General features: G+C 46.0%; 2 long non-coding RNA genes across 2 annotated transcripts; one reads left to right on the top strand and one right to left on the bottom strand.

Moving 5' to 3' along the window:
- The first annotated feature begins 3,925 nt into the window (after positions 1-3,925).
- Positions 3,926-15,537, top strand: LOC143434747 (uncharacterized). Its single transcript, XR_013104498.1, has 2 exons — positions 3,926-4,101; positions 15,213-15,537. It is a non-coding gene; the product is annotated as an uncharacterized LOC143434747 (long non-coding RNA).
- On the bottom strand, positions 14,835-24,007 carry LOC143434746 (uncharacterized). Its single transcript, XR_013104497.1, has 3 exons — positions 23,860-24,007; positions 22,795-22,909; positions 14,835-15,503 (listed from the first exon to the last, which is right to left on the bottom strand). It is a non-coding gene; the product is annotated as an uncharacterized LOC143434746 (long non-coding RNA).
- Positions 24,008-24,022: the final 15 nt, after the last annotated feature.

Raw genomic sequence — 24,022 nt, 5'->3', positions numbered from 1 at the left:
GAGAGAGAGAAAAAAAAAAGAGAGAGAGAGAGAGAGAGAGAGAGAGAGAGAACAGTGTCATCTTCACAAGTTTGGAAGATGTTTTAGATAATATGAGCAAAGTGTTTAGAGACACATCCAGGGCCTGGAGAGATGGCTCAGTGGATAAGAGCTCTTGCAGATTTCCCAGAGGACCAGAGTTCAGTTCTCAGCCCCTACAATGGGCTGCTTACAACCAGCTCCAGTTCCAAGTGATCCAGTACCCCCTCCTGGCTTATTCAGGTACCTGCACACAGAGAAACAGACACATACATTTTATTTTATTTTATTTTATTTTATTTTATTTTATTTTATTTTATTTTAAAGGAACAAACTCAATAACATCAAATTCATTCAATGTTTCCTTGATATTTTCCCCTATGGTTTCTGGCCTTAGAAGCTACTTACCTCTGTTTGCCAAACCCTCAACTAATATTATAGTCTGGTTTAGTTTTAGGGTATACTTTAAAAACACTCAAAACCGCTGGTCTTTTAGGTAGATTGGCACTTACATTGGCAGCATCGATCAATCAGTCTGCCATTTATTACGTTTTCTAGGTCACACATTCAATTCTTATACATACAAGGATGGCTTTCTGGTTTCCAAGTGCCTTACAGGCTGCGGCTACACTGTTTGATTGAGCAGGGCAGACCCTTGCCCACTCCTGCTGGGTCACAGGAGTCCCTGCTCACAGATCCAGAAATGTAATGTGCCTTTGGCATGTGTTTGTTTGTCCTGAGACCAAGCGCCTTGCTTACTGTAGTACCTTTAGCCTTGAGTTCCCTGAGACACAAGAGCACTGTCATAGAGTGTCAAGACCAAGACTAAGGAGGTGTCTGTGTCTCGTGACTGAAGGAGTTCAAAGGAAAACTTCACCTTCATAATGACCTAAAAAATATCCCTAGCCAACAAAGCAGCGGTGCTACAGACCTTGGAGGTGAATATGTTTCCCTAAGGAGTCATCAGAAGATATCTCCACCAACTAAGTCAGCAAGACATCGGCAGGCCAGGCCCCCTTGGTGCTGATTCACAGGCCCAAACTGACCTTACAGATTCATACAAGTTCCCAAAAGCAGATGCCTTTCACCTCAAGACCCTACAGCTCAGTGACCTGCAAGAAGACAGAAAGACAAGACTTCGTGAAAGCAAAATAAACATGAATTATCAGTGCCTTGTACCATCCCCACCCAAAGTGAGGGGCACATAAATGATACATGAATGACAATCGGAGAGTAATTTTTGAATATGTCTGAAGATCTGTCTGTTATGTCTGATATGTCTGTTCTTGGCCAGGAAAAGAACTAAGCATAGAGAAGCTCTGTTGCTGTTCCACACTGGACTACACCCCACCCCCTAGTGTTTTGGTTTTAAAAATAGTGGTAGCTAGTGCTGTTGGAGAGCACGGTCTGCTTGCCATTTGACCCTTATTTTTAGATCTGGAATCCGTAAGAATAAAAGCAAGGGTAAGGGTTCCCGGTACAGTTAGCCATCCTAGAGGATGCAGAAGAGCAGAGAAGACTGCAGGAGCGGAGGAGAACCGAGAACAGAACGCAGCTCCCTCACTGGCCAAGGCAGAGGTGACTCAACTGGAAGCTCCACCCAGGCAGGAAACCCCTCCGCACTTGCGCATTTCTGCATTTCGTCAACCCTGCACCTGCTGGGATCTCCTGCCTGGCATGGACTCTGTACAGTCACCTGGTGTCCCCAGCACAGGACACCCTGAGGCCTTTTTCCTACTCAGTCAGATGCCAGAGGGTGTGGCCAGCTTTAGTTACAGAGGGAAGAACAAAAGTCACCTCCCCTGCCAGGCGCTCCAGGCCTCTCAAACTGCTGGCACACTGCGGAGGGAGGCACGTTGCATAAGCTCGGGGCCAACCCTTTTGGGTTTACCATTTTAGAAATGAAAACTCGGGCTCTTCAATCCCGAACTAGGTTGTTCTGTATTTACTGCTGGCCCAACCCTACCCTGCTTGATGTTGCTGCGCATCTGTAGCCTTTCTAAAAGAAAGACTCACAGGGGTCACCATGTCACTGCCCACTTCTTTGGAAGGTGACGCTGGGGAAATCCACACCAGTGTCATAGGGGAAAATGACAACCTGAACCACTGAAAACACTAAACTATGAAGCTCTATGCCTAGGCACAGCGTCCTGGACTTGAACTTAGACACTCCTCCTCTACCCGGCCTCCTCTCTCTTGGGGGTTACACAACTAGTAGATACAACGTTGCCCCCAAGTGCGCTTGATACCACTCATGTCCAAATGCGAAACCGCCTCTGCCAGTAGTGGACCGCCCGTGTTTATCAGGAAATACTGGAGTCCTGGTTTCTACCATCTGGCTATTCAAACATTTCTAACCATGATTTGCATGTGCCCATTAGGAGGCTTCCTCCATTCAAATGAGAAGATCTTTATTTTTCCATAACCTAGAGATTTAGTTGAAAATGACCAGGTAAGAAAATTGAAAACTTCCAGGAAGGAAGGGCTCAGGCAGCATACTCACGTGAGTTCGAAGCTTGCATTTCCTTATGGAAACATGTTAGGTGGAGCCCAAGTCTACGGCAGACCAGTTAATTCATCTCCAAATTTTGTTTGCTGCAGCCCTTTCTGGTCTGCAGAATCGGTGTGATAGAGCCAGAATCCTCAAAGTGGCTGTGCCTGAGTTCAAGTCCCCACAACCACATGGTGGCTCATAACCATCTGTAATGGGATCTGATGCCCTCTTCTGGTGTGTCTGAGGACAGTGGCAGTGAACTCGTATATGTAAAACAAATAAATAGATCTAAAAGGAAATTGAAGTCATTAAACTGACTAGAGACTCATTAAAGAAGAACAGAATGAAGAAAGTACTTGCCCAGAGCTGAGGGTCGATGGACGAGTTGGTAGCCAAGAGCAGAAGGGGGTGTGTGGGGGGACAAGGGGGTATGGGGGGACAGGGGGTGGGGGGACGGGGGTGGGGGGCGAGGGGGTGTGGGGGACGGGGGTGTGTGGGGGGACAAGGGGGTGTGTGGGGACGGGGTGTGGGGGGGACGAGGGGGATGGGGGGAGGGGGGGGTGGGGGGGACGAGGGGATGGGGGACAGGGTGTGGGGGGGACGAGGGGGATGGGGGATGGGGTGTGGGGGGGTGAGGGGGTGTGGGGGGATGGGGGTGTGGGGGGGGTGAGGGGGTGTGGGGGGACGAGAGGGTGTGGGGGGACGGGGGGTGTGGGGGGACGGGGGGTGTGGAGGGATGGGGGCGGGAGGAGGCAAGAGGAGGGAGGACAAGGGAAAGGGGATGGGACTCTTTAGTATGAGAAACAAATTCTCTGTCTTGAGCTCAATGGTGTTTACACAGGCATATATACTTGATGAAAATCACTGAACTTAAGAGTGCATTTTTATCGTGTGTGAATTCTACTGTGATAAAAATGTTTAGAAAAATCTAAGTTGAAATATGGTTAGATAAAGCCCATATCAGGGGTATACTATATTTACAAACAATAGCAAATTCCTTCGGGGAGGGAAGGAAGCCCAGAACTAAGGGGGATGTTTTGTCAGTTTCAAAGCAGGACGTGAGCAAACGTGACTGTGTCTCCTGCTGCAACTGCGCTCAGCCGCTCGCTACGGTGTTCAGAAGGCCAAACAGGTCGTTTGGGTACTTTATAGATTATTGGAGAACAACTACATCCTGTTTCCTGGAATGCAGGAAGGGCTAAGGTCACCTCACAGCACACACAAACAACACAATCCACAGGTCACTCGGGATAGGGCATCTTGGAATGAAACGGATGATACCAGCCTTGGAGGAAACCAATTGGTGATTGGCTCAAACTGTCCGTTGCTAGCTTTGGGAGTTCAAATCCCATGAAACAAGTCATCTGCATCTCCTAACTGCTTTCCTCTTACTGAAACAAAACACCTGACCAAATCAACTTAGGGGAAGGCTTGTTTGGGCTCCCAGTTTGAAGGAAGCCATGGCCTCGAGGTGGGTGAGGCATCTGACTTGCAGCCACACTCAGGAGCCAGAGATGACTGTTGGCTCAGCTCCCCTTCCTGTTTTGTGCAGGACTCCAGCCCATGGAACAGTGTCCCCCACATTTAGGGTAAGTCTTCCCATTTCAGTTAACCTATCCGGGAAAATCCCTCACAGGTGTTCCCCAGAGGCTTCTCTCATGGTTGATTCTATATCCTGTCAAGCTTGCAATCGATATTAACCATCATACTGAATAGAGTTCGCATGTTATTACATCATCAAAAAGTATTGTCCTAATACCCCCACAGTGTGCAATTTCTAGGCATTAAAGCAAACTAAGAAAGAGAGGCTGGCGAGTTGACAGCACAGTATCTGGTACACAGGCTTGAGAACTTGAGTCTGGTTTCCTAGCATCTAGTAACAGCTAAGCATGGTGGCATGCAGATAGCCTTAGCACGGGGGGGGGGGGGGGGGGGGAGGGGGGCTGGGCAGAGACCCATAGCTCCAGGTATTCATTGACCAGCCTGTGTTGTTAAAATGATGGCCTCCAGGTTCAGGGAAAGAATGTTCTAGAAAATAACATGGAGAGCAGTTGAGGCAGACACCAGTATTGACCTCTGACCTCCATACATATAGGCATAAGGGAAACATGTAAGTATGCACACATATATACAACACACAACAACAACAATAATAAACAACTCCAGAAAGCAACCATCCTCTTATCCTTAACCATTATGTTCATTCACTCAACAACAATTTAAGTATTATGGTGGAGGGCCTGGGATAAGACAATAGTGGTTATGTCATCTCTATCTGTCTGATGAGAGTCTAGCTCAGGAAAAGAAAGGGGACAATGTTTCGATTTTCTTGTATTCTACAGAGGCTGGTCAAGAAGTCTCGTGTTATAAAAGCAGTGCTCCTGCTCCAGGAACAGTGAAGGTCAGACATCCTCCTCCGTGGATGGTCGAGTGGCAGAAAGGACAAGGGCATCACTCAGTAGACCCTTGGTTGACAGGCTGGGCCCTAGCCCGCTGTGTTTGCACTGTGTCCCAGGCAGTCTACCTAGAGCTGTGTTAAGGGCTCTCTTTTAAATGAGCTCAGACCCAGGAACGCAGCATTAAGCAAAAGTGAGCTTTTGGCCAGAACTCGCTGTATCCACATCAGCCATGATTTCAGTTTATTACCGCAGTATCAGCATCAGAACTGGATTGAACTTTTTAGATTTTTATTTATTTATTTTATGTACACTGTCACTGTTGTCAGACACACCAGAAGAGGGCATCAAATCCCATTACAGATGGTTGTGAGCCACCATGTGGTTTCTGGGAATTGAACTCAGAACCTCTGGAAGAACAGCCAGTGCTCTTAAATACTGAGCCATCTCTCCAGCTCTGTACTTGAACTTTTAACCAGTAAGATCAGGCCCACAGTGAATGCTCTGGGACTAAGCTTCCTCGTGAGGTAGGTAAAGGCCACACACCATCAAGGAAGGGAGAATGGGCCACCAGCAGCCTGTCTTCCAGCTTCCAGCTTAGCAGCTCGCTGCACTGTGAGTACTGACTGAGCCTCCTTCACCAGTGACATCTTCTCCTCCCCCTGAGAGAGCACAACCATTGGCAGAGGTGTCGGAACCTCATTTCTTGGGAATATATTTCAGTGAGGAACCATTGGGAAGGATCTGAGCAAATGCCACACTGATTATTATTATTATTAAATTGTGAACTATGGGCAAGGGCGTAAGCTTCCTGGAGAGATTTTTGTCATATTTTATTAATTCAGTGTGTGTGTGCGCGCGTGTGTAATCACACCATGGCACGTGTGTGGGAGTCAAAGGACAACTTACAGGAGTCAGTTCTCTCCTTCACCTCTGTATGACTCTGGATTGAACTAAGGGCATCAGACTTGGCATCAAGAAGCTTTTCCCACTGAGCCATCTCCCTAGCTCTCTAGAGACTTTTAGACTGAGCTGTTTTAGCCTTAAACATAAGTAATGGTACGGTTCCATGGGAGACTGCTTGTTTACAGTGCGGACAGCCCTGGGTTCTATCCTCCAAACTATCCCAAGCCATCTGCTTAGTCACTGTTCTTTTACTGTGAAGAGACACCCTGACCAAAGCAACTCTTAGAAAAAAGAAAGCATTTAATTGCTTTCTTACAGTTCGCCTACAGTTTACAAACTTACAAACTTCTGGCTCACAGTTTCAAAGGCTTGGTCCGCTCTCATAGCACAGAGCATGGCAGCAGGCAAGCTTGTAGCTGGAGAGGTAGCTGAGCGGCTGCTAGGTTGAGGTTTGGTGTGTTGCTGTGTATTGTAATGTTAAATTCTTTATCCCAAGGTCTAATTGCCTCAAGACAGTGAATTCTCACAACTATGTCAGCTTTTGCTGTGCAAATCTTGCTCCTTAATTTAAAACTATTGATTATAAAGGCACCTAAAGCCTATAGCTGGGCAGAAGAAAGGTAGGCAGGGCTTTGATTCCTGGACTTGGGTGCTGAGGCAGAGACCACAGAGAGAGGGGCAAGAAGGCACCATGGGGCAGATGGATCCTGAATGCATGGCCATAAGGGCCGGCCTGTTGGAGTAGGAGGGGCCCAGGCAGAACATGACAAGTGATATCTCAGGGTTATTGACAGGGAGGTAGACAGAATTGCACAGAGGGTAGGTATCTTGCCCAGTTGTGGTGATTTAAGGCTTATTATAAATATAAAGGTTTTGTGTCTTTTATTTGGGAACTAAATGATCTAAGGTGGGGGGAAATGAAATAACATTCACCACAGCAGAGCCTCGTCCTGATGCCGAGGCAGCTTGCAGAGAGAGAGCCTGTAGGCTTTTGAAACCTGCAAGCCCTGCCCTCAGCAGCACTTGTCTAACAAGGCCACACCTCCTAATGCTTCTGAAGTAGTGCCACTCCCTGGACTAAATGTGCAAATGTCAGAGCCTACGAGAGCATTCTTATTCAAGCCACCACACCAACTTCTAAAGGTAGAACTCAAGCAATGATAGTAAAACTCTCTGCAGTACAGCAGAAGGCAGAAGTCTCTATCAAATGAAGCCATGTGCAAGTCTGTGACACTCTCTTGCAAGCTGCATAGCATCCCCTGGAGAGTGTGGAAGCACTTGTTGAAGACGGGGACTCGATTTTGCAGTAGTGACGGCCTTAGCAACTGCACCCTTCCCCCACCCCATACCCTTTAATTCTCTATGTGCTGTTGAATTTTCTGACCAGTCTTCTTGGCTCAGTCTCAAGAGCTTCTGTCAACATGAAGGCACAGGCCAAGCACCTCCTTTACGGAGTCATTCCCACAATACTTCTGGCTCCTAAAGTGATGTTATAAACTGTCAAATGATTCAGAAATCCCAGGAACAGGTCCTGACGGAGTGCAGAGGGAACGGATGACTTCACCTAAAGCTGACCCAGGGATGGAGGAGGCACATCTGTCATCACCTCGGCAGTGCTCACAGGAGTACTCACAGGAGATCCTGGAAGTGATGTGTGTGGAGGCCTGGCTCACATCTGGCTGATCATCCCTGGCTTGGCCCAGGCACCTGAGGGAGGGGAAGGAGAGAAAAATCAAGAGACCAAGTGGCTCATCCCCAAACGGAGACAGAACCTGTTATCCCTGAGGAAGTGGATTCTGAAAGGTAACTCCCAGCATCTTTCTCACCTGTATCCAAGGAGACAACCACCCTTCATCCCCTCAGACAGTCCTTCCTGAAGGTAACTGCAAACTTCATGTTCACCTATAGCTCGGTTACCATCTGAACCTGTCTCCTCCTCTTAAGGCCGAATGAAGTCCAGCTGCTCTCTGGTGTCTGGGACACTTTGCAGCTGTAGCTGGAAACTCATCTGTACTTTGGATCTCACTGAACAACCCTGCCTGGCTGCAAAGGAAACATGCTTCACCTTCCAGCATTAGACTAGGCACGCCAGACCCATGCCATGAGGTGATACATCCAAGCAGACGAATTTCAGTCTGAGACTCGGTAGCAAACAGAGTAAGTGAGAAAAATACTTTACCAGTGGTTCTCAATCTGTGGGTCAAGACCCCATCAGGGTCACTCAAGACTATCCTGCATGTCAGATATTTACATTATAACTCATAACAGTAGCAAAATCACAGCTATGAAGTAGCAACAAAAGTAATTCTATGGTTTGGGTCAGCACAACATGAGGAGCTGTATTAAAGGGTTGCAGCATTAGGAAGGTTGAGAACCACTGCTCTAGACAGAATCATAAGGAAGCCCAGAAGGTCAGGCCTGGAGCGGCTACAGTACAAGATGGTACCCAAGCCTTCCCTCCTCTTCTACAAAGGACAGGTGCTGCTGGTATCTGGATGCTAAGAATCCAATATAGCTACCAATATGGCTGCCCTGGAGAATTCAAGAATTGCTTCCCTGAGCCACTGAGTCACAAGATGGCACTCTGTGCATGAGTCTGCTCACACATGGGCCTCTCATGGGTAGAATAATATGCCTGTGACCTACCTATACAACATCTGGTCTGGCCTGGAAGTCTCCAAAAGTAGGAAAAGCCGTTACGCAGTCATAAATGTGACACATGCTTATCCTATACTGTCTCATTTTAGTCACGATGGCCTAAAAATGGACAGGTCCCTTATGCAGGATGCCCCTAAATACTTCAAGTCATTTCTAGATAACTTCTAATGTCTAACATGATATAAATCCTAAGTTCATAATTATTATGCTGCATTGGTTAGGGGGAATGACAAGGGAAACATTTACCCACTTTCAGTATAGATGACATTTTTGTTTTGTGTAGTTCTGGTTTATGATTGTTTGAATCTGTAGTCAAGGAATCCACAGGTGGGGTGTTCTCTCTCTCTTTGACTCTGCGTGTGTATGTGTGTGCATATGTGTGTATGTATGTATGTGTCTCTGTGATGTATGTATGAATGTATGTATGTGTATGTGTGTATGCATATGTTTGTATATGTGTCTCTGTGTGTCTCTGTGTGTATATGTATATGTGTATATGTGTGTGTATATGAATGTGTGTATGCACAGGTTTGTATATGTGTATCTGTGTATCTGTGTATGTGTATGAATGTGTGTATGTATGTGTGTATATGTGTATGAATGTGTGTATGTTTGTATATGTGTATGTGTATATATGTACGTGTGTCTGTGTATGTGTATGTATGTATGTGTATGGGTGTGTATGTATGTGTCTGTATGTGTGTGTATGTGTATGAATGTGTGTATGTTTGTGTATGTGTGTGCATACACTTTGTTGTCTTGTGAAGAGGTGAGACTGTTAGATGCTGTTGCTCTTTTCCTGTCACTTCTGTAATAACTGACCACAAATCCAGTGATTCGGAACAATGTACATTCATACTCTTACAGTTCTAAGGTCATAATTTTGGAATCAGTCTCACTAGGTTTTAACGAAGTTGCTCACAGGCTGGCATCCCTTCTAGAGGAGAACCTGTCCCCTTACCTTCTCAGCCTCTAGACACTACCGGCTTCTTGTGGTCCACAGACAGTCTGTTATCTGTTATCAACTCTCTCAGACTCTCTCAGGTCTTCCTGTCCCCGTCTTACAGAGACAAACTTCCCAGCATGGTCTCCTTAACCTGAGAACATCTCCTTAACTATGTCTGTACCATCTCTTCTACACACCAGGTAGCATAGTCCCATGTCCCAGAGATTTATAACATGGGTATATTTGTGACCAACATGCATCTGCAGCATGTTTCAGGGGACAGCCAGTTGGCTGGCTGCACCAAGGCCTCTGTCCTGGTGAATTGACCACAGTCAGAATACCACCTCTATCCTTTTGCCAATAACCCAAACTAAGAGATGTTGGTTCAACACCATCAGACACCATTGAACAGACTAGAGTGCTGTACCGGCTAGAGTTTTGTCAATCTGACACGAGTTAGAACTATCTGGGAAGAAGGAACCTCAACTGAGAAAATGCCTCCACAAGATTGGGGGGTGGGTAAGCCTTTGGGAACATTTTCTTCATTCATGATTTATGTGGGAGGGCCCAGCCATTTCTGAGTGGTACTACCCCTGGGGAGATGATCCTAGGTCATATGAAGCAGAGCTGACGAAGCCATGAGGAGCAAGCCAGTAAGCAGAGCTCCTCCATAGCCCCTGCTTCCTGCCTCCTGGTTCCTGTCATGACTTCCCTCACACTTGGTGTGGTGTGCAACCTGAGGTTTGTAAGATGAAATAAACCCTTTCTGTCCCAAAGTCTAGTGGTGATGTTCCATCTCAGCAACAGAAACCCTAACTAGGACAAGTGCCACGTAATCTGTTTATTCCTTTTCCCAATGGCCTTGTTTCTTTAAGAGGTAGTTTTTGGTGTCTGAACCGGTGTGTGACCATAGGCATCAGTGCTGGAGGGTGGTGAGTCCTTACTAGAAAGCAAGGGGTAAGTGAGGAGGGATATTGGAAGGCACAAGAGGAAGCCTTTGTCAGCTTGCTACCATATTAAAACAAAATGGTTGCAGAGGGCACGGTCTAACGGAAACTTTCTCAGCCTGTGGTTTGTCTGTTACCTGAGGACCAGATAAAATGTTCAGGGGCAGGTAGATTCTGGAGCCACACCCTGGACCGCCTAAGAAAGGGGAACTATTTCTTTGGGGGTGGTGTTCTTCAACTGGCGGCTCTTAGGAGGCTCACAGGATCCAAGTATGTGAAGCAAGTTACACTGGAGAGACAGGAAAAGATGGGCACAGGGCCTCCCCCACAGAGCTTGGCTTTCCAGAAAGTACCACAGAGAGCACAGCTAGACAACAGCACACTATTCTCTTATTCTGAAATTGTGTTTTGTTTTTGAAAACTCAAAAATGTAAGGAAAAGGTTGTATTTCCCCTGCCCAGCTCTTACGGGTGGTGACCTGCAAGGTCTCAGCCCCTTAGCCCGCCTCCCACACCCACAGGGACCTTGATTTTCTGGGGATGTAGATCCTTGGCGGGGGGAAGGTGTGTGTGTGTGGGGGAAATGTCCCTTTCGTTGTTTCAATTGGATCGCCCATTTGAACGTCAGGGCCTAAAGAGAGCCCAAACAGCGGCAAGCTCAGCTGAACAGGAAGGGGTGCCTCCCAGTGTTGCTATAGAGAGAGTGAACCAAAGGGTGATGGCGCCCTCTAGTGGCAAAGAAGCTGTTTCCTCTTCTGCCCAAGGACAGACTGGTTGTCTCTCCCAAGGGTCCTGGACGGCCACCCCTTCCAGGGCTAGAAGGAGAAAAATGTATGCCACTTGGGCCTCATTCACTTTGGTGGTTTTAGGATGCATCTCTACTGAGTGAGATAATGTGTGTGTTTTCACAAGAATCACCTTCCAGCGTCACAGGCTCGGGGCCCTGCATTATCTGTCGGAGAGGTTAAGCATTCCGTTCATGCTCACCTAACATGCGACCTGTAGACACACTGTGAGAACCACACTACCGAGGTTCCCAAGGCTATTCTCTGGGGGACTCACATAGCTTTAGGATAGTTCTTCTGGGGAAGTAAAGGACAGATCCCTCACAGGCCAAGGATTTTGTGTGACCCACGCACACACTCCCCATGCAGAGCTCATACACCTGCTGGCTAAACTGTCCACCCAGCTGAGGACGCCAACCCTGTCAGCTTAAATCAGAGAGAAACTTTGCTCCAGTGGCATACACGCTGGGGAGGGAACTGCAGAAGCCAATGGCCAAATACCTGTTTAGCATTTGAAAGGGACACCGGGGTCCTAATTAAGGCTTAAGGAGAGAAAAAAACACTAATGTTTTCTTTCCAAAAGTCATCTTAATGCTGATGACGGTTGAGAAAGTCAGTATAGCTGCTCCTGTTGCTGTAAGGTGCAACTATTCCATTTCCCAGATGTAACTACAAGAGTTGAAAGTGGGGTCTCAGACATTTGCTCATGCATACTTACAGCAGTGCCGATTACAATTGCTAAGACATGGCAGACTCAACTGTCCACCAGTGGGTGAGCAGGACAGTGTAGACACACGACGGAACACTATTCAACTTAAAAAATGATAAGGTTCCCATCCATGCTACAGGTAGCAACCCTGAACACACTATGCTAATGAAAGGAACCAGACACAGATACAGCGGGACTCAGCATGAGTGGTGTGTGTGATCACTAAAAATCACGTGTGGTGGTTGCCAGGGTCTGGAGGAAAGTGGAAGGGGGGCTTCAAATAGTTCCCTACCCAGTTTTACTTTCCAGAATTTCGATTACCCACAAAGTCAACTATAGCCCACAAGAAAAATAAGCCACACAGAAAATGCCAGAAATAAGTTTATGTTTCAAATGATTCTGGATAACATGACAAAATCTTCTATTGTGCTGCTCTGTGCTGCCGAGACACGTCCTCCCTCCCCAGTGTATTGATGCTGTGTGTACTCACATAGACTGCTGTCCTGCTCTGTGCAGCCGAGACATGTCCTCCCTCCCTCCCCAGTGTATTGTCGCTGTGTGTACTCACATAGACTGCTGTCCTGCTCTGTGCAGCCGAGACATGTCCTCCCTCCCCAGTGTATTGTCGCTGTGTGTACTCACATAGACTGCTGTCCTGCTCTGTGCAGCCGAGACACGTCCTCCCTCCCCAGTGTATTGTCGCTGTGTGTACTCACATAGACTGCTGTCCTGCTCTGTGCATTGAGACACGTCCTCCCTCCCTCCCCAGTGTATTGTCGCTGTGTGTACTCACATAGACTGCTTAGCAGTCTTCTCAGCTCCACTGGCTCAGTACTACAGTGTTTGTGTTCCAGGACTTGCCGATGACCTCAAAGCACAACAGTAGTGAAATAAAGAAGGTACCAGTGTGCAAACAGACAAGGCCAGATTAGCTCTGGTACCATGAGCCGATGCTCTACAGCACACATGAAGAGGCACGTGGTTCAGTACTGTTCATGGTTCATGGATAGCCACATGATGCTGTCACCCGTGGGTGCTGGCAATTGAACCTGCATCCCCTGGAAGAGCAGTGAGTGCTTGTAACCATTGAGCCATTTCTCCAGCCTTGGGGTCAGGGAATTTAAGGAATTTTCTGGACTTCCTGCTCAATTATTCTGGACCCTGAAAGTGTCCTAAAATCTTTAACACTTAAAAAGTTCTAGAAGGGGATAGAGGTAATTGTGTCACACCATGAATGTTCTTACAGCCACAGAGACTGCCTAAGAGTAGATAAACGACGATAAATCTTATTTTGTGTGTTTTGGTATAATTAAGAAGATAAATAAAATAGTCAGGTGTGGTGGTGCATACCGAAATCTAAGCTATTGGGAAGGAGGAGGAGGAGTAAAAGGGGGAGGAGGAGGAGGGGGAGGAGGATAAGGAGGAGGGGGAGGAGGATAAGGAGGAGAGGAGGAGTAAAGGGGGGAGGAGGAGGAGTAAAAGGAGGGAGGAGGAAGAGGAGTAAAAGGGGGAGGAGGAAGAGTAGGGGGAGGAGGGGGAGGATGAGGAGTAAAAGGGGGGAGGAGGAAGAGGAGTAAAAGGGGGAGGATGAGGAGTAAAAGGGGGAGGAGGAAGAGGAGTAAAAGGGGGAGGAGGAAGAGGAGTAAAAGGGGAGGAGGAAGAGGAGTAAAAGGGGGAGGAGGAAGAGTAGGGGGAGGAGGGGGAGGAGGGGGAGGAGGAGAAGGAGGAGGGGAAGGAGGAGGGGGAGGAGGAGGGGGAAGAGAGGAAGAGAGGGAGGAGGAGAAGGAGGGGGAAAGAGAGAGGGAGAGGCAGGCAATAAAGTCACTAAAGCACGGAGAGTGAGCGCTGTTTAGAGTGGAGTCATAAATAAACAAAGAGGAGAAAAATGAGTCAGAATTGGATTGTAATTTAGGGACCAGACACAACTGCACATTAAAAAATACCATGATGGATTTACAGGAATATTTCTTTTAATGTATTTTAAATCATTTTATGTTAACAAAAAATCATTTGGAGCTTTAAAAAAAATAAAAGCACAACTGAGAGAATGGTTTTCATGCAAAGTCGGAAAAACGTGAGCAGGCCTAAGTAAAGACAATCAGAAGCTAACAGTTAGGACTTTAGCTCTGGAAGGAGCATCCTGGAGGAGCAATCAGGGGTGGAGGGGTGTGTGTGAGGATGCCTGCCTGCCTGCCTGCCTGTCTGTCTGTCTGTCTGTCTGTCTATGATTATCCATCATTCATCCATCTAATCTATATTAATAACATGCTTATTTATCTTTGAGAATTTTACACATGTATACAATGTATTTTGAGCAGGTCCACTCTCCCACACACCATCCTAACTCCTGCCCCCTCACCCACAGCACCCCCTCCCAACTTCATTTTCTCTTCTTTTTCTTTTCTAATTCTCTTCTCTCAGTTCCTGTTCTTCGTCCTCGGAGGTGGGGCGACGGGACCATTTCAGGCTTGTTCCCTCTGCCCTGGGATGTTCTTGTTAAACTGACTTGGACAAATCTTTGCTGGAAGCAGGCCTTACAAAGAAGTAGTCTAAGGACTGCCCTAGAAGACTCGGGAGCCCGATGAAAGCTAGGCTAAGAAAGAACCCTTGTCAGTACCAACTAACCGATGCACACTCACACCTCTGCTGACAAAATGTCCCAGGAATCTGCACCACGTTCTCTTTAACGTCCTCACAGGTGACAAATCTTTGTCATTTCTGGAGGTTTTTGGCCAGAAGTTACTCAGAACCAACTATTATGAAGTAGGAAAATGAAACTGACTTCCCCTCGCTGAAGTTGCATGTTGAGCCAGACAGCAATTTTATTTTATTTTATTTTGTTTTATTTTATTTTATTTTATTTTTCAGACAGCAATTTTAACAGAAGGAATCCAAAAGGGCATCGGGCACCGGCCCCGGGGCACCGCCCACCCCGGGCACCTCCCCCACCCCGGGGCACCACCCACCCTGGGCACCTCCCAATTCGGGCACCGCCCACCCCGGGCACCGTCCACTCCGGGGCACCACCCACCCTGGGCACCTCCCACTTCGGGCACCGCCCACCCCGGGGCACCTCCTCCACCCGCCCCCAGTGATTAAACAAAGAACATAATAGACTGTTTGTTTTGTGAGCTTTATCTTACATTCCCAGCATTCTCACATCCCAGGTAATTCTGAAATCAGTCTGTGTCAGAACAGCTGTTTAGCTTGAGGATAAGCATGGGTACCAAAAGCCTGTATAACTTAGATAGCCCTTTAAGTCAGACGGCAACTTCTGCTGCACAAACTTCCAACTACCCCCAGGCCTTTATTTCTGGTGCCAACTAAAGCCACTCTCTCATCATTTCCCCACAGCTCCTATAATCCAAGGTACACTTCACGGGGATCGCGACAAGGCCTGCTTCCCGCAAGAGCACTTTTGGCTGCTGTCCGCTTTGCCTTCTTTCAAACATTACAAGGACTATACTTTGTTTTAATAATGAATTGTAAGACGAACCCATTTCAAGCTGTATCCACCACAATGAGGTCACTTAGAGAAAAGCAGTGATGTTCAGGAAGAGACGGTACCTTGTAGATCGATGGACAACCTCCCAAGAGCTTTACTCTCAACTTTTGCTCAGTGAAGAAGCAGGCACCTGGGAGGAACTGAAAGAAAAAATAAAGTCTGTTTTGTATGTCATTGAAAGCGTTTTCCTCTCCAGGAGCATTCTGGATGGATTAAAGAGAAACATGGAAACACACACACACACACACACACACACGGAGTTAATGAAATAATATTTCCCACATTCCTAGCTTGACATAAACTCTTTCATCTTAGACTGCATCAGGGAGAAAAAAAAAACAGAAGATAAACAAAAAGATAAAATGAGCACTTAAAATTTTTAATGGTCAAGTTTAAGATAGCACATATTTGCAGCAGGGAATAAAAAAGAAGAAAGACACCCTAACCCAGTAATATGTATTTTATTTTACTTTCTGTGTTCATTATATGTATGTGTGTATAGTTACATTTTACACACAGTTAAACACACAAATTTTATAAGTGCAGTGAATTTGGATAGGTATATATCCATTCATGTATCATATATCTGAAAAAGCACACCACAATCCTGTCTGTGATCTGGGTCTCCCTTGCAGCCAGTCTCCAGGGATCACTATGGCAATGTCTTCCACATAGATTATCTCTAAGGTCAAATGTCACGTAAATGTGATTGTCCTGTTCTGTTTAGTTATTGGTGCTGAGGTCTTGCATATACTATGTACATGTTCTACCCCCAACCTGTAGATACCGGTTTGAGAGGGGAGGTGAAGGGAGGAGAAGGTTGACTCCCACAGGGCAAAGGCTTTGAGGAGGGTGTTCAAAATATTAAACAGGTATGTCAGAAGGACACTCAGTGAAAAAGCTTTGATCTTCATTTCTTTTGTTTGTATGTGTGTGCCAGGCTTACACACACATATGTGTGCACATGAGGCCATGGACTATTTGTACGAGTTTTTTTTTTTTTTTTTTTTTTTTTTTTTAAGGTACTTTATGTTGTCAGTATTTACATTTAGATTTATGAGATGGAAGATAAGATTCATTTCTTCATACCTTTATCCCATCATTTCAGCATCAGTTGTTCAGACTTCCTTAGGACTGGAGAGATGGCTCAACAGTTAAGAGCAGTGAACCTGGGTTCAATTCTCAGCACCAAAATTACAGCTCACAACTGTCGGTAACCCCCCTCCCAGGGGGTCTGGCGCCCTCTTCTGGCCTCCACAGGCACTGCATGCACATGGTGCACAGATATAAATGCAGGCAAAACACTAATGCACAAAAAGTGAAATCAAACCTTTTTTTAAAAATACTTCCTTTTATCTATCAAATATTCTTAGCCTCTTTGTCAAAAAGCAACTGGCCATCTTTCTACAACTTCTCTATTGTCTTATTTGCCTTCAGCCCAATGCTTACTGGCTTTGATTACCACAGCTTTACAAATATCTGGAAATTAGGCTGTGTGTCTTCCAACTATTGCAAAACTATTTTGGCCATCTGAGATACTTTATGTCCCCATTTTTTTTTTTTTTGGACATAGAGTCTTGCTATGCAGCCCTGACTGGCCTGAAACTAGGTAGATAAACCAGGCTGGTCTCAAAACCACAGATTCACTGACTTCTGCTTCCTGTGGACTTAAGGTATGTGCCACCACACTTAGTGCCTGTTACACATTTATAATTGACTTGTCAATTTCCACCAGAAACTTATTTGGGATGATAATGAATTTACAGATAAAGGACTGACATTTCTCAATACATATGCATGGTATTTTTAAATTAAAATTATGTCTATGTGTTGTATATGAGAAAGAGAGAGAGAGAGAGAGAGAGAGAGAGAGAGAGAGAGAGAGAGAGAGAGAGAGAGAGAGAGAGACTGTTTTTCAGCAAATCCTAAGAGGACTGCTATACTTCTTAACTTGTGTTGTGTCTTTTTCAACTTCCTTCTTTAATGCAAAGTTTTACTTCACATGTAGTGAAGCTTTCTGGTTTGGTCCATGTACCAATAAATAGTGCGGCTACATCTTCCTGATGAATTCTCTCTCTTACCATTCTCCTCTTTGTGATATGGTGATACCTGTTGGAGTAGCCACAGATTTGAGAGAGAATTATGTGCCTATTTGAGGGGTCTCCCCTCTGCAGCTGTCTTCGTCTCAGCCCTGACTCTTGTAGTGTTGTCCAGACACTCTGACAGCCTCCAGCTACATCTGTGGACCCTAGAGCAAACACAGCTGTGACCAGCATTAGCTCCCCCACCCACAAGCTGCCACAGACTGTCTGTACTCCCTGGGGAGAGATGTAAAGAAGACCTTGATTCTCCTCCTCTGGAGTCAGATATTCCCATGTTTCTGCCTTTGGGTTTGGGTTGTTAAAGGCTGCTTGAAAATTAAAGGTTTCTGAGATATTTTGTCCAGATATTTTGATCGATATTGTCTATGGGAGAATAAACATAAACTAGTCTCTAGTCTGCCATTGCTAGGACTGTAAACCCCCTTAGTTATAGGAAGAGTTTTATCTAGACTCAAAACTACATTAATGTGACACTCTCTGCTTTGGAAAATGGGGAACAGCAAGTGAAAGGCAATGGCTGAAGATGCAGAAGCACAGACCCCGAGACCCCGTGACCCTGCGCAAGTCTGAGAGAGGCAGGATATGGCAGCGGTGGGGGAGGGGCGCTTATTGGTGGAATTCATCCAGCATCAGGCTTAGAACTGCTGGTGGTAAGCATTCCTGGGGTCTATGGATTTGTGCCCAAAGGTGAGTGCATTGGTTATACAACCCTCGGTGTGTCATGTAGCCTTGCTTTGCAACCTAAAGGCTCCTCGATGTGTGAGGTAACCTGCAACCTCCTGTCTTCCTTTGAGCTGGAGAATAGATGTCTAAATCAGGAAGGCAGAGCTGGGAGCCATGCTGATGTGACGACGTCACAGCTCTATTATCTGCAGTCTCCATACTGCCTGGCAAGATCCTGGGTGTGTATAAGCGAGGAGTTTCAGTTTCCTTTCTGTTGTTTCGAGCAAACACTCTGAAGGGACTTAGGAGAGGAGAGGGTTCATTTGCCTTAGACTCCGAGGCACTGAGGGAAGTCAGGGCAGGAACTGAATGAGGAACTTGAGGCTGAAGGTATGGAGAGATGCTTAGGAGTTGGGGCTCTGAGCCCCACTCATCCAGGTGCTGGAGATGGGGTTAGTCAACGAGGCCTATAGGATGAAGCCTCCAGGAAAACCTAACCTGACTTCAGAAGCCCTAAACTAGAGGCTGGGTAGGACACATCTCAGTGTGTGAGAAGCCATTCAGTCCCTAACACTAGGTGTTGGTATCCTAGGGGGAAAAAAATTCCATAAACTGCACAATTCAGAGAGCTTCCAGCCTGGTGAATGCTTGCTTGTGTCAGGGGGATGGTGCAGGGACAAAGAGGCTCACAGGCTCAGGACCACAGCAGGCCTACTGCCCACCCTCACCTGGCTGCTCCTCTCTATCCTGTGTAATCGTCTCCATATTAAGCCAGAGGCAATGTAGTGATCACTCCGTATTCTAACCCTAGGAGCCCAGGGGAACTCCCAATTTGAACCCAAGAGGTGAAATTATCAAAGACTAGAAATTGTCTCTGAAGGAGAGGTAAGTCTCAGGAGACCAAGCCCTTAATTTATGAGTTCTGCCATAACTCCAGGTAGCTAGTGTCAGAACTGAATTTAAGTGTAGACTACTATCACAATTGCTGGTGTCTAGAGGGTCAGATAATTGGTTGTTAGTGTGGAACACTGCCCCCCACCCCCGCAATAAACACACATTTGGTGTCAAAGTGTTCTGGGTAGAAGTGAGGCCCGGTGAGGAAAATCCAGTCACTGAAGACCTTGAGGGAGACATTGGAATACTGACCACTTCCTCTATCTTTGCTGCCAGGCCACCATGAGTGGACCGGGTTTCTTCTGTCACATGTCTTGGCCACGATGTTCTGTGTCATTGTAGGCTCAAGGACGAGTGACTATGGACTAAAACTTCTGATATCATGAACCTAAAAAAACTGCCCTCCTTTGAAGTTAATCACCTCAGGCATTTTCTCTCAGCCGGTTAGCACATATGGCAAGTTTCCGTAGACACGAGTTGCACAAGCCAAAGTGTCTGAGAAGCTCTCAGTTGGTTTTAAGAGAGTAAGCACTCTGTAAATCTAAACAGTTTAAGACTGGCTGGTTTAAATGATTGAAATAAGAGCAGACTCCTCGAAAGGAAACAAACCTCCTCCACAGAAACATAAAATCATTCAACAGTGTGGAGAAAGTGATGGTCATGCAGTAGTGTCACTAGGTGACCTGAGTAGAATCCTATAGGTGATGGCTGCCAATGCCCAGACTTACTGGCAAAGCCCTATCTATATATTAGACAGATTTCTCTTAAGTAGAATTGATTTTATCTATCTATCTATCTATCTCTCATCTATCTGTATATTTATATATAAATGTGTATGTATATGCATATTTACATATATAATATAGATAAACGATATATATGTATATATGCATGTGTACACACACACACACACACGCACATGCACACATTACTATAGGCAAGACTTAGTAGATTAACCCATAGAATCAGAGAAAGGCAGGGAAACCAGTAGTTGCTTAGACTGAATGCCTTTGAGCAGTCATGACCCACAGGTTGAGAACCACTACCTTAGAACAATGAGGCCCAATGTGTAGCTCTAGTCCAAGAACTGGGAATGCCCCAATGAGTATCTCCTGGCTGTCCACATTCAAAGGCTGAAGAGTCATATTTCCATAGCACAATAGCAAAACCCATACCTGTTCAAGAATAGGGAAGCATGCCTATGCGGGAGCTTGCCCCTCATTGCCTTTGCACTCCTTCCAGGCCCCTAAACTATTACACAACGCTGCCCTCATTCAGCGCAGTTCTTCCCCACACAGGTGGCTGACCCACATGTCAATTGTCTCTGGAAATATCATAGAAGACACACCCCAGAATCATGCTTTGTAGATATCTCAAGTATCAATCAAGGTAGCAAAGTGGATAACCAACATAGGCTCTCATACCCCAGCAAGGAAAGGTGTGCTTTAGAGTGTCTGCCTCATGACTGATGATACCTAGGGGTGTGTGGCTAATGTCTGTCTGGAGGCTGGGGGTTCCTAACAGCATGGCTTCCTTTCTGGAGCCCTCCTGACTTAGTTTCATTGCCAAGAGACACCACTGACCATGGCAACTCTTATAAAAAGAAACATTTAATTGGGGCAGGCTTACAGGTTCAGAGGTTCAGTCTATTATCAGCATGGCAGGGTGTATGGCAGTGTGCAGGCAGCCATGGTACTGGAGAAGGAGCTGAGAGTTCTAAGTCTCAATCCTCAGGCAGTGAGGAAACTGTCTTCCACAGTCTGGAAGAGGCTGTCACACTGGCCAGACTTGAGCGTATATACTGTACCTGTCTGTACTCTGATGCTAATTGTGTCCCCAAACTGTTTGCTCAAGAGGTCTGCATGTGGCTTCTGGGGCCCTGCCCCCAGTTAATTCTGATTGGTAAATAAAGGTGCCAGCAGCCAATAGCTGCTGGGGAGGAGAGACAGAGGCAGGATTTAGGGTTCCTGGGCTTGGGATCCCCAAAGAAAAGGAGAGAGGAGACACCATGCCTTAGGAGTGTGTGCAGGAGAGGAGAGCAGATGGCGGCCATGGAAGGGTAAGAACATGCAGGAGGGAGGAGAGCAGCTGTGTAAAGGGGCCAAGAGAACGTGACCCCATGGCTGCTCAGCTGGGCTAAGAGCAGCCAAGACGGAACATAGCAATTAGTTAAGTAGTAACTTGGAGTTATTGTGGGAGGTTAGGCAGTTGCCCAGCTATTGAGCTGCTTAAGGCAATATTGAAATATAAAGGCAGTGTGTGTGTGTGTGTGTGTGTGTGTGTGTGTGTGTGTGTGTCTTTCATTCAGGAACATAAACCATTGATACGGGAAGCAACCCCTCGACGGGATTTATTAATTAATTTTGCTACATATATGAGATCTCAAAGTCCCGCCTCCACAGTGACACACTTCCTCTAACAAGGCCACACCTGCCTCCAATAAAGCCACGCCTCTTAACAGTGCCACTTCTCATGGGCCAAGCAAACTCAAAGAATCACACCTCCTACTGAGACCATTCTGACACAGAATGTGGCTCCCTGTGAGTCAGAGAGCGATTCCTTTAGGCAACACAATGTCCACTGCTCCTAGAATCCATTTGCTTATCTCTTCTACCTCATGAGAAGCAAGGATTCCAACTTCACACATTTTTTTTTTCCAAATCCTCATGTAATAAAATTCTCAATGAGAGGCTAAGGCTGGAGAGTCATGAGTTCGAGACCAGCCTTGGCAACATTATGACACCCATATAGTATTCTCAAAAGAAAAAGAAAATTACCCAAAGGGATATTAGAAAAAAAAAAAAAAACCATAAAACAAAAAGATGAACACATGATTTTCTTCTACTTATTTTTTTTGTATTTTACAAATTTTCTACAAAGTCTAAACATTAAAAAAAAAAAACAAGTACCTAATTTTTAAAGTAACTGCCACCCAAAATATAAATATATAACTAAACCTTTTATAAAAGTCTAACAAAGAATGTATTGCCCAGAACCTAAGATCCTAAATGTTACATGTACAGCCCAGATCAGACTAGGTGAAGCTACACTGCAGAAGCAGATAACTGCCCAGTCTTTGAGTCTTGTTTTATTACTTATGTTCTACATACGCTGAAGTCTTAGTGTGTTTATCCCTTCAAAGTTGCTGTGCTGACATCCAAACCCCCAAGGTTATTGGTTAAGTGGTGGAGCCTCTGGGCAGTGATCAGACCACAGGAACACAGGTTTCATGGATGAGATCAAGAAGACAGAGATTTCAAACCTAGGTCTGCTGAGTCTGTGCTATCTGCCACGTAGACATCATAGAAGGACACCATATAAGGCTACCTATAAACTAGAACACAAGTCCTCTTCAGACAATAAGCCTTGATTTTGGGCTGCCCAGCCTCCAGAACAGTGGAAAAACACATTTCTATTGTTATAAGCTACCTGCCTGTGGAGGTTTGTTATAGCAGCCTGAACGGACTGAGACAGCGGCCGGTTTGTGTGTTAGCTGTGAGTCCTGTTCAATAGAGAAGCCTCCACTACAGCACAATTGGGCTTTTTCAAGTGTGGGGAACATGTCCAAGGTCCAGAACTTCTGGCCACAACGTCTACGTGGTGCTGTTGCTGCCACTGATAAGAGTGTAGTGGAGAAGGATGGTGCTCCATAGGGGGAGGGGCAGTAGACTTAGGAAGAGTATTATGGTCTATTATTTCAATGTTAAACAGAACAAAATGAAACCCATACCACCTCAAGTCAAGAAGGGAGGTAGAGGAAGGAAACAATCACCATTTGTTCAGCATCCACGCTGCACCCTCATTTCTTCCTAATTTGCTACGTTCCTCTGGAGGTGCTCGTGCTGTCCTTTCACAGATAAGGAAACAGGCCCCAAAAGGGTAAGGAACTGCAATCAACATGCAGAAGAGGAAGATTTCAGACCTCCGTTCAATGAATCTATGCCCTCTGCCAAATAGATCCCGCTTTCTCAATTGTGTTAAAGAAAAAAATTTAAGATATTGAGCTAAGTCAACAGAAACAGAAGTAGGTTGATGGCTAACAGGGTCAGGGAGAGGGGTAGGAAACAAAATTTTCAATGTGTACAACTGCCTTTTGTTTTTAAAGCAATGGACTGTCTTAAAACCATACAAGCCAGATCTGAACACATTAAATTCACTAAATACCTTAAATTAAAATGACTAGGGTCTCTATATAGCCCTGCTTGTCCTGGAACTCACTCTGTAAACCAGGCTGGCCTTGAACTCTGAGATCTGCCTGTCTCTGCCTTTCCAGTGCTGGGATTAAAGGTGTGCACCACTACTGCCCAGCCATATTTTTCTTTTAAAGGGAAGTTCTAATGTGTCCCAGGCTGGCCTCAAACTTGCTATGTAGCTAAGGATGGCCTTGGACTTCTAGTGACAGGATCACTCACCCATGCACACACCAGAATTGAGTATTGAACACAGGGCTTCCTGCATCCTAGGCAAGCACTCTGTTGAACTATATCCCCAGCCCTACAATGACAATTTTATGTTATATGAACTTCACAGTAATCAAAGGAGAAATGAAGCTACTGAAATAATGACACCTCTGGCAAATTGTTGACAATTTCAACTCACTCCACAGACCCCAGATCCTGACCCCTCTCTGCTCCGCCCCAGGCAGATTCCTAGGTCTCCATGGAATTTTATCCTAGTTCATATTTACCCAGAGCTCCCCATGTCGCCGAAGCTCTCTAAAAAAAAATCAATCAGGAGAATGCTCACGATGTTAGCTTACTTTAGACTCCATTTTAAAGTGCATGGAACCCGAGGGAGGAGCAGCAGAGGCTTCTGAAATCACAAAGCCAATACCCACCCCTTGTCCCAGTGGCGCTGCCAGACCCCTAAGAGAAGGCGCTATCCAACTTCAAATTTCAATGTCAATATGATGTTGCGGTCTCCAGGGCAAGACAGAGCAAAGGCCTAGACCTTCCGCACCCAGTGTTTTTCTGTAAACCCGCGAAGGCGCAAGTGCACTG

This window comes from Arvicanthis niloticus, chromosome 16 (assembly GCF_011762505.2).
Source record: "Arvicanthis niloticus isolate mArvNil1 chromosome 16, mArvNil1.pat.X, whole genome shotgun sequence".
NCBI lineage: Eukaryota > Metazoa > Chordata > Mammalia > Rodentia > Muridae > Arvicanthis > Arvicanthis niloticus.
The sequence above is the reverse complement of the archived record's forward strand: the minus strand, read 5'-3'. Positions and strand labels throughout refer to the sequence as shown.